Below are 14,335 nucleotides of genomic sequence, written 5' to 3'. Positions count from 1 at the left end.
AGTACAAGAGAAGTGAGGATCAACTAATTATCCACAATTACTCCATGTAGATCTATTGTAGCACCAGCATATGGGTAGGGAATAAAGGAATGTAAGGCAAGTGTCCATCATGAGGCTTAGAATTTGCTTTATTAATAAGCACAGCCAAAGCTTACCTTTAAAGTAGAAATATTTAAGCAAGGCATATTAGAGTTTTAAGTGATTTTGAGAGTTTTGTTGGTTGGGATAAAACTTTTCCAAGCTTCATTCTGGTAACAGCTTCTTTATTTTTGACAAAGCTGTAAAACTGTTTTCCTTCAATAACATTTCTTTTTACATATAAGAATAATTATTTTCAATGAAGACCTTACATCACTAACATAAAGGAAAAATATTACCTCCTACATGATGGAGAGTAACCTAATCATAAAAAAAAGTCACATGAAACAAAACAATATTAGAAAACATAATATTTATTAAAAATAAGGCAATAAAAGTAATGATAAATCTATTGTTTAAAATCACATCTGAAGTCAAGTTCCCCGATGAGAAGAAGGGACCTACTTATAATAAATGTGGTTTGTTGTTACTTTAGACCATTCATTTTTCAGTTTTAGTGTTTATCAGAACTAGGAATCTCATCTCACTAATAAACCCATTTACAAAGGTTAAAAGATATAGTTACTCCTCAAAATTGTTAACTTTTGTCCAGCAGGAAACCAGGAAATCTAATCCTCCTTGAGCTCAGGAAGTAGAGGAGAAGCAGATAGGATGAACCCCAGAAGTCTCTTGCACAAAGCTCTTTCATTATCTGGCCTCACCTCCTGACACTTTTACAATGGAATTGAAGGGTTTTAATCAGGAAACCAAGTTGATTTTAAATAGCTGCAATGAGTTTCCTCCAGCGATGTTTCAGCTCTGTTTCCCCAACTGGTCTTACTGTGTAGGAGGCCTGAATGGACACCTCTCTGTTCTGGTGAGGGGAGGAGGCCCTGGGACAAACATTCTAAGTCCTCTGCATCCATTGGAAACATGAGAGAAAGATTAATTTGGAGATGCTAGCTCAGGAGATTAAATATTTGTCAAGTAGAACTACCAGAAAATCGTGAACTAAGATGAAGGGGAAAGTGAGAGAGAGGGGGAGGGAAGGAGGAAAAGAATTCTCTCTCTCACACCGACCTGTTCTAGTGACATTTCTTCAGAGAATAAGGAGGAGGTCCATGAATAGTGTCGAGCTTTCCATCTGTAACACAAGTTGATAGACATGATGCTAAAATACTTCAAGCTTATAGAGAATATTATTTTAAATCTGGAAGTCGGGGCCTCCCCGGTGGCGCAGCGGGTTGAGCGCTGCGCTGTGGAGCTGTCCACAGCCTCTGCAGCGCAGGTTCAATTCCTGGCCAGCCAGGGAGCAACCCACATAGCGGGGCAGACCTCTCCAGTGTCGCCCGCTGCTCCTCTCAGCAGTGACTTCAGTCTGTCTGCCTGTTCTGCTCCCCACTCTGTCTCTGGTGAATCCTCTCACCCTCCCATGCCTCTAGCCTGTATCCCAGCTCTTGTATAAACAAATCTTTAAAAATAAATAAATAAAATTTTAAAAATCTGGAAGTCTATAACTAGTCAAAACATCTCATATATAAAAGCAAAGTCAAGATTTTGGGGGACATGTTAATACTTGAAAAGTTGAACTCCACTTTTTTGGAAAAATAATTTACTAGCACAAAACTGAAAAATCCAAAAGACAAAGACATTGACTATAACAAACAGTGATGAAAAGAAGCTTCAGGACAGCTGCACAACTGGAAAGCAACAAGTTCAAATTATAACCAAAAGTCAGAACAGTTCTTGAAGAATATATCTAAGGAAATCACACAAACAATATGATGCATAACCCAGAAGTATAACCGCTTGCTCCTGGTGAGTTGAAATTACAAGTCTCTTCCGATCAACAAAAAGAAAGATAAATAGAAATCTTGAGAAAACAAAAAGCTGTATGAGAAAGTTATGACTTAACAACTTAATATTTGAGGGCCTCCCTGGTGGTACAAGGGATTAAGACACAACCTATGAGGCAATCTGCAGCCACTACAGCACAAATTCGATCCCCGGCCAGGGAGAAACCACATGGCACAGCAGACCTCTCCTGTCTCACCCGCTGCTCCCTCAGCAGTGTATTTCTGTCAATCTGCCTGTTCTGTTCCCACTCTGTCTCTGGTGAGTCCTCTTATCCCCATACCTCTGGCCTGTATCCCAGTTCTTGTATGCATAAAAAATAAATCTTAAAAAAAATTAAAATTTGACATGACTTTTCAGAGTAATGTGTGGACTGCAGGAGAGGGACGATCACCAGCCCTGGGTGACGACGTTACTCATCAGCCCAGCTAACTCACCTACACTCTGAATTCATTCATTGATTCATTCAACAAAAATGGATTGACCATTCTCTGAACTCATTCTCTGCATTCACTAACTCACCCATTGACTTGCCCAAATAGTCACTGAAAATCTACTAAGTACTGAGCCCTGTGCTGGTCACAGAAGAGAGGCGACCAAAAAAGCTAGGCTCTCTCTTTTTAATGGAGTTTATAATCTAGCTCCTTTTCACTCTGATGCAAATGGCACTATTTTGTAAATTAGTTATTTTTACATCTTGTTTTTTCCTGGATAGTAGAGTGGAAGTCTTACTGATTTTGCATTTATGCAAAAGTTATCTGCACGAAACTTTTCCTCTGTGAAAACTCCATAATAGCCTATTGTTTTGCTATTATTAATAACTGTTATACCTATCAAAGTTACAAACCCAGGCTGTTTGACATGGCAATTTAATCTACTTCTGAGGATGTATGCTGAGGCATCTGAGCCTGTTCAAAATGATGTATATAAAAAGTTATTCATTGCAACATTGTTCTTATTAGAAAAAAATATAAATAACTTTTAAAATTTAAAAATCCACCAAGAGGAATTTGGTTAAATTAATTATGACATAGTTATAGAGTGGGACACTTTTCAGCTATAAAATATATAATTAGGGATCTTTTTATATCTCTTTGATAGGGAATTACCACCAAGACATATTAAATGAAAAACTAAGATTCAGAAGAGTACATATACTTTTACCATTGTTATGACAGGTGTAGGGTAAAGAAAATGTCAGGCTTTTCTGCCCTTCAGCCATCAGGATAGATGATGGATCCTTGTCCTGAATGCATGCCTGATGGCGGGCACCTGGAATAGGGTGTGGGCATAGGTAGATGGGATTCAGCTGAGCTAAGACTGTGCTTTTAAGGGCGGCGTCACGGGGACGCCAGCAGCAGCAGCACCAGCACCAGTAGCAGCAGTAGAAGCAGAAGCCGAAGCCGAAAGAGAAGCCGAGAAGCAGCAGAATGAACGCTAGAGAGCCCAGATAGAGTGAAGACTTGCTGGGGCTGGGAGGCCTGCCAGCCTCCCAGCCCCCCAGCCAGCACCCCTGCCTGCCATATGCCTGGTGAACCCCAAATAAAAAAACCTGCAAAACTACTGAGGACTCTGACTCCTCCTTTACCCGGTCTGCATGGGATCAGAAAACCTGCACTGTGTCCCTTCCTGCCCTTACAACAGGAAAAAAACAAAATGTAATTGTGTACACATAGGATTGCTCTAGATAGAGACTTAGGAAACTGGTAACAGGGGTTGCTTCTGAGAAGGGATGTATAGGCCTAGAAGTCTGGAGGAGAGAAGTCACTGAACACTTCTCGACCATTGGAGAGCTTGTACAATTATCCTCTTTTTTTAAATACAATTTGAAAATGCAAAACCTCTTTCAAATTATAAATTATTTAAGTAGACAGATGACAGTGTGCGGCAGCCTAGAGAAGAGCAGTTGTAGAAGTGGGGGGCAGAGCAGAACTGAAACCAGAATTCTGAAGAGTGTTCAGGGAGGCTGCCTGGAGCAGTGAAAACAAACTGGGGCCAGGGGCCAGCAGCCAGGCTCCCCGCAGGGATCTCAGGCCTCACTAGCCTCAGTTTTCACCTCCAGACCAATGCCTGTCATAATTGCCTTAAACAGTCACAGGAGAGTATTTTATGGATGCAAAAATGCTTCCAAAACACCAGACATTATTGCAACCATGACCTTGAACTGTCTCGGTGGCATTGCCAGTGATATTGGGGCCTCTCTCAGTTTTCCTAACCAACTGCACCTGGATGAGGAAGAAAAACGTCTTCCTCCATATGAGGGTGGTGGTAAGATGGGACTTGTTTTCTGTCTTAGGTTTCACCGTGGAATAACCAGTTCATTGAGAAGAAACCAGCAACTTTCATTCTCTATATTCTTTATATTGTCTCGACACCATAGGCCGTTGTAGGAAGCTGACTATGTTCTGGGTCTGCACGAGGGCCTTACTCCTCTGTTGTATGGCTCTATTCAAAAGTCAGCCGTTAAGAAACATGATAACTGAAGAGCTTTTCACTGGAATTTTAAACTTCCACTAACCTACCAAATAACTATGGTGTGCTTTGAAGAGGTCCTTCAATGATAAAGAGGAGGTAACGCATATGTTTCTTTTTTTCGAAATAGCATATTTCCACTGCCAGTAAGGACTCAGGTGCTTTCAACCATCTTTCTTTCACGTGGTCACAACACATCAACAAGTTCTGCAGCGTTTTCCCAGTGTCGGCTCCCCCCAGTCGCCTTACTATTCATAGCACACACTGTGAGCTCATTCAACTTCAGACATTGAACTCTGGACCTAGCACATTCTCTTCACTAAACTGAACTCTTGTGCGCTAGGAGCAATCTCTGCCCAGTGTGCAGCCCCACCACACAGGTAACTGGCACCCAGTACAGAGAATTGAGCTCTGTCTAGCCGAGGTGAGTGCAGCAGCATAAACACAAGAATTCAGTTATCCTCAGTGGCAGGATGATGTCTGAGAAAGTTCGATTCCTTCTTCTGTGGTCACACTGCTTGTCCTCCTGCTGCTGCTGCTGCAGCTTTTTGCTCCACCTCTAGGCTCAGGTGTGCATACTTACACATGTATGCACACCCACTTCCAGGTGTCCACAATCAGGCACACATGTCCTGCGCCTATCTTCCGAAGCGCCTTCTGCATGGACACGATAAAGGCCCCAGGTGATAGCCACAGAGGCTAGTGGCACAAATAGCCTGATTAATTCATTTACCCTACACATGACAACAGGAATGTTCTGAGAAATGTGCCACTAGGCAAATTCATCCTTGTCCTGAAGGTCACTGTGATGCTTGGCTGTAAATAAAAACCATCAAAAACAGTTGATGTGACCTCTAAATTTCCTGCCAGCTCGAATACCATTTTCCATCAAATGGAAATACCATTTTCCATCACCCTGTCCAGGTGAATGTAAGAGTCAAAAGTCTAAAGTTCAAGGAGTTAGAGGAAACTCAACATAGAGGCACTTGCACCTGTGGGTGTCAAAGACCCTCTACAGTCCAGTGGCTTAGAATTACCCTAGGATCTGGCTAGAAATGCAAACTGTTAGGCCACACCCAGACATACTGAATCAGAAAATCTGGAACCAGGCTGCACTTAACAGGCATTCCAGAAGTTTCTGATACAGGCTCAAGTTTGAGGACCTGCTCTAGGAGAAAACCCCCAGGGTCAGAAGCTGTACTCATATATTATGGACAATTGTCCTTTCTATGCAGTCTATCCCGTAATGTTTTTCCCTTAGCCCCTTAAAAATTTTTTCCACTTCTATTTAATTCTTGGAAGGATTCCCAGTCTATCTAGAGAATAAAATAGATCCAGTGATGTCACAGAAAAAAATATCTCTTAAAATTCCTTTTATTAAGCTTGCAAGCAATTTTGAATATCAGCCTTTACTAAAAAATGTTTGAAGTGCTAGCGAGGCATGGAGCAGGTTCTCTATGAATCAGGGCAGACAGATAAAGGAGAGTCGTGGAGCCCTCAGTGGCTTTTTCAGGTTTTTAATCTTTCTACACCATTTGTAGTGAGGCAACCAGGTACCAGGCAGGCCAGGAGGTGGGGGGGAGGGAGCAGAAGGCTGGCAGGCCTCCCAGCACCCCCCCCCCCCCCGAATCTTAACTCTTCCTGGGCTCTCTGGCTCTCTCATGGTCTCTTCACTGGTCTCTACTGCACTCTGCCACATGACCCTCCACCGCCTCCCATCCTCTGCTGCTACCCTTACATGCTCAGCCTCCCAGCTCATGTGCGCCCACTCATGCACGTGCACACCAAGCTCCTGGTGCCGCCAAGAACTGGGGTACAGGCCAGAGGTGTGGGGGGGTGAGAGGATTCACCAGAGACAGAGTGGGGAACAGAACAGGCTCCTGGTGCCACCATCAGAAGCACATGTAAGACCACAGGTGTGGATCATTGATGCTAATGGCGGGAGGGCAGGAAAATCTGATAACTCGGCCTCCCTGGTGGCGCAGGGTTAAGCGCAACCTATGAAGCTCTCCGCAGCCTCTGCATCACGAGTTCAAGCCCCGGCCAGGGAGCTACCCACATGGCACAGCAGACCTCTCCTGACTCGCCTGCTGCTCCCCTAAGCAGTATATTTCAGTCAATCTGCCTGTTCTATTCCCCACTCTGTCTCTGGTGAATCATCTCACCCCCCCACACCTCTGGCCTGTACCCCAGTTCTTGTATGCATAAATAAATAAATCTTAAAAAAAATCTGATAACTTCCATTTACCCTACAATGTTGCATTTACAAACTGTATCATACTTATAATGTAAATGAAGATAGCATATATTCATCCTGCAAAATGAGTTGAGTAACAATACATCAAAACTCACTTTTACATGTTTATTGGAAATTTGTTTCCCTCTCTCTCCAGTGCTTCTGCTCTCTGCAGCATAAGGTATAGAACTTGCAGGCCATGATCTCCGTGGCAGCCACTAGGACAGAATACTTTGCCACCTGTCCTACAATTGCAAGAATAATGTTGGCCCTTGATTCCATTAGCTAAGAAAGGGGGGGGAACATTTTCTCTGCATCATGGAAAAGGAAGCAGAACATCAGCTCAAATGATGCAAAAGAAAATAATTTCTTTTGAAACTAACTACTCCATCTTATATTAGCCATAGGACCTCACTTACCATATAAACTAGCATATTTATTAATAGTTAACATATCAATTAGTTTATCACTAATTGTAGGGTAAGTAAAAAATTATCAGGCTTTTCCGCCCTCCCACCATTAGCATTAATGATGGATCCCTGTGGTCCTTGGCAGATGGCAGACACATCCCTGTGTCTGATGGCAGACACCTGGAGTGGGGTGTGGGCGTGCATAGGTGGGTACACCTGGGCTGAGACTGGCTTATAAGGGTGGCAAATGAGATGCGAATGAGAAGAAGAACGAGAGCCAACAGAACAAGAGCAGAACCAGCAGAGAAGCAGAGGCCACGAGAGAATGCCAGAGAGCCCAGAAAGAGTGAAGATTCTCTGGGGACTGGGAGGCCTGCCACCTTCCTGGGCCCTGGCACCCCTAGCACCCCTGCCCGCCTTGTAAAGGGCTCAATAAAAGCCCGAAAAGCCACTGAGGGCTCTAGGACTCTCCTTTACCCATCTGCCCGGATCATAGAGATTCTATTCTGGACCTTGCTGGCTGTAGTGGCAGGAATGACACACAGCAGGATCTCTGACCCGAGCGGACAGGTAAAAGAGAGTCCTGGAGCCCTTGGTGGCTTTTTCAGGGTTTTATTGGGTTTACCAGGCACACGGCAAGCACAAGTGCAGGGGGGTTGGGGTGCAGGCAGGAGGCTGGCAGGCCTCTTAGTCCCCCACGAATCGTCACTCTTTCTGGACGCTCCTTTACCCCGTCTGCATAAGGATCATAGAAAACCTGCACTGTGCCCATCCTGCCTCTACACTGGCACTACACTAATATACGTTATACTCACTGAAAATTGCTTTAAAGATGAAGTGAGAATAGAGAATCCAGAAAAAAAAAAAAACACATTATATGGACAGTTGCCCATGACAAAGGATCGAGCGGATATGCGGGAGAAAGGAGGGCCATCTCATACCTTACACAAAAACTAACTCAAAATGGATTAAAGACATGGCGATAAGACCCAAAACCATAAAATACATTGAAGAAAAAATAGGCAAAATGCTCCACAATATTGGTTTCAGAGATGTCTTTGAGGACTCATCTCCAACAGCAAGAAAATAAAAGAGAAACAAACGGGACTACATCAAACTAAAAAGCTTCTGCACAGTGAAAGAAACTTTCAGTAAAACAAAAAGACACCCCAACTGATTGAAAGTATTTGTACATCATACCTCTGACAAAAGACTGATATCCAACCTCTACAAAGAACCCATACAACACAACAGAGAGAAAGCAAATAACCCAATTATAAAATGGGCAGAGGAGCAAAATAGATGTATAGATGGCCAACAGGGATATGAAAAAAATGCTCATCATCTCTTATCATCAGGAAAATGCACATCAAAACAACAATGAGATATGCCTGTGAGAACGGCCCACATCAGAAAGATCAAAACCAACAAGAGTTAGTGAAAATGTAGAGAAAAGTACACTGTTGGTGGAAATGTAGACTGGTTCAGCCCCTATGGAAACAGTATGGAGGTTTCTCAAAATACCAAAAATAGATCCGACATATGATCCAACAAGTCCGCCTTTAGGTAGCTACCAAAATATTTCAAAAACAGTAATTCAAAAGCATATGTGTACTCCTATATTCGTTGCAGCACTATTTATAACAACAGCTAAGTTATGGAAATAACCTAAGTGCTCAAGGACAAAGGAGTGGATTACAAAAATGTGGAATATACACACAATGAAATACTACTCAGCTATTTAAAAAAAAAAATGAATTCTTGCCAATTGCTACAACATGGTTGGAACTGGAGGGGACTGTGCTAAGTGAAATAAATCAGAAAGAGGAAGACAAATACTGATGGTTTCAGCTTATATGTGGAATATGGAGAAACAAAGCAAAGGATCTGATGAAACCAAACCAAGAACAAACTCTAGGAAACTGATTGTGGAATAGAGGCTACAAGAGGGGGAGGGGAGAGAAAACAATGGGGAGGAGAAAACAGTGGACTGTGGTGGACTGGGGTGCCTGGGTTGTGGGTATGGTGCCAGGACATGCATCCCAGGAGGTGTGATCCTGTGCCTGTGAATCACAGTGTTATAAACCAGTGTTACCATGAGGAAGGGAGGGCAGGAGGGAAGACAGAAGAAGTGAGGCCAATAGCTAGGACAGTACCTGGAACAAAATAACAAATTCAGTAATGTTCTAAAAATGAATGCCAGAAAATGATATGATTTAAAATATATGCTAATACTAGTAGCTCCTAATAAAAGACAAGAATCTTCCAAGAAAAGTGAAGTTCAAGGGCTGTTTTTTTTTTTACTTGGAGGGCATTTTTCTTTCATGCATACTGTATATACACCAGACTATAAAGAACATCTCCATACCATAGCAGAGTGGACCTGAATATAGCAGTTGGTGTCCTTTACAATGAGATTTTTCAAGCACGTCAACCAGACCTGAAGATCCAGTTTCCAAGAAGATACAAGAGCAAGTCAGCCTTCCTACAAGTTTCAACAACGATCTGAGTTGTAAAAGATGTTTTCAAATTAATATTGCATAATAAAAATTATGTGTTAATTGCTGTGTTAAATGTTAATTGAAGATTTGCTAATTGTATGCATGATGACTTTCCTAATATTCTATTCAAAAGTACAGTTAGGCTGCTAAACACTTATTGTTCATAAATATCCATTTCTGGCATTTATGTGAATGAAGCAAAATCTGATTGGTAAAAAACCCTAGAAAGCGTAAATACATATTCTCCTTATACTCCTTGTGCTCCTGATGGTTTCAGTGGTATCTGCTAATGAATCTTGACCAACACCATCAGGTGTTTTTTAGGATGTGGATAGCCCCTAATAATCTGCATCAGAACCCCCAAGGGCACTTGTAACAGTATGGAATGCCAGGCCCTACCACAAACCTGCTGAACCAGAACTTAAATGTAAGAAAGGCTGCACCTTCGGGGGTGCCCGCTCTGTCCTACCAGTGGTCTTCCCCTGGGTTTCACTTTTCTACAGGAAGCAGAACATAAATCTCAAATTGTCTTTGCACTTGGACCAGTTCCCTTTGTTGATGTGATACAAGAATAGTTTTTTGTACTGTGACATTGAGTTTGCTGAATAGATCCCTTGTGTCTTAGGAGAAGAAATTTAGTGCCTTGTTGCTCACCATCACTACTGGCCCTGGTTGCTCTGAGGATAAACCAGCTTGGATTTCACCCGTAGGATTAACATTTCATAGAGTGCATAAAGCCACTTGAAAGTCAAGATGAGGGAGGGCAAAGTGTGCACTGGGCTCTTTGTGCGGCTGGTTTCTCGTCTTTGGCCATTTGTCAGACACAGCAGCTGAGACTGCTGAATTGGATGAGGTAGTAACCTTCAAGAGTCAGATCAGCTGCAAAGTGCTCCCCCCTGGAGGGGGGAGCAAAAGCTGCTGGCCTCCCTCCTGCCCTTCTCACAGCAAACTCCACACCTGGGATTGTAGCAAAGGGAAAATGAATCATCTCCCTTCTAGGGCCAGTAAATGGGGACCTACAAATCAAAGTATCAAAAACAGATTAGCAAGGCACACAATTGGCATTAATGCTATTGTTTTTATCTTCACAGGAGTTTCACAAAAAAAAGAAGTGAAAACTCAAAGCAGCTAGACATGGGGGCTTAGATACCATTTTAGCAAAGGGTGATTGTAAAGGCAGGACTGGACCAGTGCAGGTTTTCTGATCCCATGCAGACCGGGTAAAGGAGGAGTCAGAGTCCTCAGTGGTTTTTGCAGGTTTTTTATTGGGGTTCACCAGGCACATGGCAGGCAGGGTGCTGCGGGGCTGGGAGGCTGGCAGTCCTCCCAGCCCCCAGCAAATCTTCCTCTATCTGGGCTCTCTGGCGTTCTCTGCTTCTGCTTCGGGCTTCTCTTTCAGCTTCTGCTGCTGCTCTTTTGGCTTCTACTGGCATCTCCGTGACGCCATCCTTAAAAGCACAGTCTTAGCGCAGGTGTATCCACTTCAGGTGCCCGCCATCAGGCATGCATTCAGGATCACAGGGTTCCCTCATCTATCCTGATGGCGGGAGGGCAGAAAAGCCTGATATTTTTTCCTTACCCTACAGTGATACACTGGAGAGAAGTGACAACACAAAGGACAGGGTAATCAGGGCTTCTGGAGGTGATATGATACATTGTGGGAAAATGACATATGTTGGGGACTACCAAAAGATACGGGTTACTTTAGTAAGGTCTGTTTCTGAAGACCCTAACATCAACAGAGATGATGCAGTGTGTGCACACTCATCTTAGCGTGACCCCAATTTCTAATGAGAGTCAGTCTCCTCTTCCTGCCTCAGAGGACTCCTTCCTCAAAGGGCCTGTCACCTGCTTTGAGGCAGAAAAGGTCAGAGATGTTTTCCTGCATCTGCTGTTTCTCAGTTAACTTCAGCTGAAAATAATCCTGATGCCAAAGTGGCATATTTGGGGATGGCATGGTCTGATCCCCTTCAGGATCATCCAGCTGGGGAGAAGCTAGGCAGAAGTTGGCACCAACGAGCGATTTTAGGCAGTTTCTTTGAGTTCTAATTGCCACCCTGTGCCTTGGATGAAACTGATTTCCCCTCTGCCCAGAATTGCTGCAGACTCACTGGGGAGCAGCTCTGAACCCAGAGGAACTAGGGGAGCAGGAGAGAGGGGTCCACCAGGTAGAGAAGCTCTCGGTCTTAAATGGTGAAGGCCAAGACTCGTGGTGGTGCAAAGGATTGAAAACTAAATAATATTTTTAAATAATTTTATAAAATACACAGATGAGCCAAATCTTCAAATGAACCTAATAGTATTATAAAAAATAAATGGGTCCTTTGGGAAAAAACCCTAGCAAGGACCTAAGCGCAAGGAAATCATAATGTTCCACTAGAGGGCACTGTGGGAGCGACCTAGTAACAAACAGCCGGCCAGCGGCGATGCAGGGAGATTGTGGCTCAATTATAAATTTATGATGAGAATTACTTTGAGCAGAAAGAAAAATCAAATGCTGCTTTTACCATAAGGGGTTGGCCTATGTGTCATGGAAACGACTCCAGCAGGGTTGTTGTGTTTTGTTTTTTTAAGTCGGAGAGACATTATTTTAAAAATGCACATTGACTGACTTGAACCAGACGCAATTGCTTTTGCTTAGTTGCTATGTTGTTCCGTTGCTATGTGGTCTAGTAGAAGCTACAAACAAAATTAAGGAGATCACATTTCCTCTGCCTCAGCCTTTTGAAAAGCTTCATACCCCTAAGAGTCTTCCAATCCAGTTTTGCCCAGAGCACCGTTAGCACGAAGGCTTAAATGGGGAAAGAAAACCACAGTGATTGCTGGCTTTGATTTGACCTCTGAATACCAGGCTGGACACTGCTCATGGATTATCTCTTTAATCCCCACAGCAGCACTCTGAGCTCGGTACTATTATTATCATCTTCACTGGACAGATGAGGAAACTAAGGCCCATGGAGGATGGGATGCTTTTCCATGGGTCACCGCTAATCAAAGGCAGAGTTAGGATTCAAACCCCAGCAAATCAAATCAAGAGTGCAAGTGTGAGCGATTCTAAGCAATTAATGGCACACAGAGAGCTAGAACACAGGTCTCTTTGTTATAAATTAAAGAGTGACTTTTATGTTGGAAGAGATGTGTGTGGACGGCAGTGGATAGAAGGACATTTTAGAAAAGGACTGAGAGGAAAGACAAAATGTGTTTGTGAAAAGAGTGCATGTCAAGAAATGAGAACATGCCAGAATAAGCTGGATGTCCCAGATCTGACAGTTATACACACTGCCACAGCAGTCAAGACCAGAGGACTTTACCTACTACCTTCCCAAAATCCACAGAGCCCCAGACCCTGGACCAGTGGGCTTCCCAGGAGAAGCTCACAGAAGACTGTGGTTTGCTCCAGGACCCAGAATAGGATAGATGGAAATTCACCTAAATCCTCAGAGTCAAATACATCTGCAAATTATGGGAATAATTCTAATCACTACTGCTTGCGTTTGCAAATGCCAGGCACTGAGCTAAGTGCTTGTCTTAACTCCTGAATCCTTGTAAAATCTGTGTGAGGTGAGTGCTGTGTCCACTCTCTGGGAATTGGATGTGCTGGCCCTTCTATATGCCCTTACCTTTGAGCAGTACGGCCAATTCTATTGTTAAAATAATAGCCTTCCTCTGAGGAAGCAGGCAGATTTCTCACCTGCCTTTCCAAAACCCCACTAAAATGACAACAAAGAAATAAAAAATATAAGCCTATATGGGAGAAGGAACAACATGGATGAGAGACTTCCACAAATATCTGGAAATTGGAGAGCAGGGTAACTGAACTGGCGGGGTGGGGAAATCACTACCCAGGTCCCTGCAGACATGGAGACCGATAAGCAGAAGGAGGTTGGCCTTGCTGGACCCTAAACTCTGAGAACTTGGAGGTACAAGGTCGGTGGAAGATGGAATAGGGTCTGGTGCTAACATCAGGTTAGTTAAATGGCCAGCACAGGGGGTGATGGGAGCCTCTTCCTCCTGCTTTTTCAAGGAAGCTGGCGGCAGGCAGGCAGCCCCAGTCCTCTCCACACATTCACCAGGCCCCTCCCACCCCCAGTGCAGCAGAGTAACCCACCTCCAGAGGAAACAACTCCAAAATCTGGCATGGGGGACTCACTCCCCCACTGAAAAGCCAGTTTGTTGCCCCATTACCTCATGGAAGACCTTCCCACAGACAAACCCCACCTACCCCTCACAACTGTCACTCATCTTTCTCGTGAAATCAAACTTAAACAAAAAAGGGCAGCCCAAGATCACCAAATATTTAAGGAAAGCCTCCAACTTGAAGTAGAGACCCAAACAGGAAAAGGGAATCTGGAGTAAACAGAGATTGTGCAAGACACAGGGGGAACGTGAAAATGAAACTCCTTCGGCGACTCCTTCAGAGAAGAGGATTTATAAGTCATAGAAATAAGATGTTAGACCCATTAAACAAGAGTTTCATGTTATTTTTGAAAGGACTAGTGAGAAAACAGGCATAAGATTTTTGATTTTTTTTTTAAAGAATAGACTACATAAAAGAAACCTTAGACGATAATGTGGAACAAAATGAGAAAGTTAAGAATAATAACTGAGGGAGAAAAGAATGAGACAGTGAACGAAGTCCAATTTCTAAGTCATAGGAATTCTGTGAAGAGAGAATAGGGAAAAAGAAAAATGGAAGGAAGGAAATTCTAGCAGAAATAATACCATTTCCCAGAACTGAAGACTGTGGGTCTCCAGAGTGAAAGGGCAACTAAGTGCCGACCCAT

This window comes from Talpa occidentalis, unplaced genomic scaffold (assembly GCF_014898055.3).
Source record: "Talpa occidentalis isolate TD23 unplaced genomic scaffold, MPIMG_talOcc4v2.1 talOcc4.7, whole genome shotgun sequence".
Classification (NCBI taxonomy): Eukaryota; Metazoa; Chordata; class Mammalia; order Eulipotyphla; family Talpidae; genus Talpa; species Talpa occidentalis.
This window is presented reverse-complemented; position numbering follows the sequence as displayed.